This window comes from Papilio xuthus, unplaced genomic scaffold (genome assembly GCF_000836235.2).
Source record: "Papilio xuthus unplaced genomic scaffold, Pxut_1.1 DF825928.1, whole genome shotgun sequence".
NCBI lineage: Eukaryota > Metazoa > Arthropoda > Insecta > Lepidoptera > Papilionidae > Papilio > Papilio xuthus.
Window position 1 is genome coordinate 320,441 of NW_013532721.1, and position 1,699 is coordinate 322,139.

Sequence of the window (1,699 nt, forward strand, 5' to 3'; positions counted from 1 at the left end):
CTGTGGAGTTAAAATTAATGGACGCAACATTAACAATCTGAGATACGCTGACGATACAGTTCTCATAGCATCCTCTCATCAAGATCTACAAAAAATAGTCGATCGGGTAAATCAATGCAGCGAAAAAGGAGGGCTTAAAATGAACGTCGCGAAAACAAAATTCATGATTATATCTAGAAAAGAAGTGACTGACGCTTGCATGTATGTGGCGGGCCAAAAACTGGAGAGGGTGCGCAAATACAAATATTTGGGTACGTGGTTAAATGAAGCTTGGGACAGCGATCAGGAAGTTAAGACCCGTATCGAAATAGCACGCAATGCATTTGAAAAAATGCGAAAAAATTTCTGCTCTCGCAGCCTTAAAATATCTTTGCGCATTCGACTCCTGAAGTGTTACATCTGGCCCATCCTCCTCTACGGATGCGAGGCTTGGACGATAAAAGAAGACTGCAGGAAACGTATTGAAGCGTTCGAGATGTGGGCCTATCGGCGGATGTTGGCCATAAGCTGGACTCACAAAGTATCAAACGGAGAGGTTCTGCGACGGGTCAATCAAAAACGGGAACTTTTGCAGACCGTCAAGATGAGAAAAGTATCTTACCTCGGCCACGTGCTCAGGCACGACAGATACAATCTGATTCAACTCATCTTGATGGGAAAAGTTCCCGGTAAAAGGAGTGTTGGTCGCAGAAAAAAGTCCTGGTTGCAACATTCGAGAGTGGACAGGGGTTGCGAGTGCCGTCCAACTTTTCGCCTCGCAAGAAACAAAGGAAAATATGGAGAACTGATCGCCAACCTTCGCTAGTCGGAGAGGCACCTCAAGAAGAAGAAGATTGATATATAGATGTGTAACCTATAGATTTAGTGTTTTATATTAGTTTGATGTTAATAATATGACAATTTTTAGATATATGTATTAGACTTTAATATAAAATATACACTAGCATAATAAGATTTTCTCGAAATTGGGAAATGCAGTGTATATAAAATAAAAATATACTAAAATATAGGGAATTAAGTATCAAGTACAAAAGATAAAAAATATATCATTTAGTGAAAAATATGAAACAAAATTAATTTATTAAATTTGGATTTTACAAATATCACAACTTATAATATATCTTAAACTTTTTTGAACTAAGTAATAAAAAATAAACCGAGATTGTATACAATTTTGTTACAAGTAATTTACATTTCAACACAGGTACTTTACCCCAAAATGATGCCTCCTAAGCTCATTATTTTTCTCGTTAAGGAATCTATAGGTTAAACATCTATGGAGAATAGTAATAACAAAAGAGTTAATATGCGGAATCTTTAGGTTCTTGATAATTTCATGAATTTATTTGAGAAGTAAAACTTAAATATTGTATTCTATTTTTACATTACATAATATTTAACATGACTTGTACATTTGCAATGTTTTGATAGGAAAAGTTTGGATTAGGGGACTATTTGGAGCGTCGGCAGTGCAGTTGGCGCTTGACCGGATCATATTTACATATCCAGGTACGATCTCCGCTATATAGTAATGCGTTCTTCGAATTTCTTGATAACATCCATCCGACATACTTACTGTAATTACAAATTGCATACAACTGCATAGATATTCAAAGATATGTGTGAAGTCAACCAACCCTCACTGGCTCTGCGTTGTTGAATAAGACCTAGTCGCATTCCTGAGGGTAGGCTCCGAGCT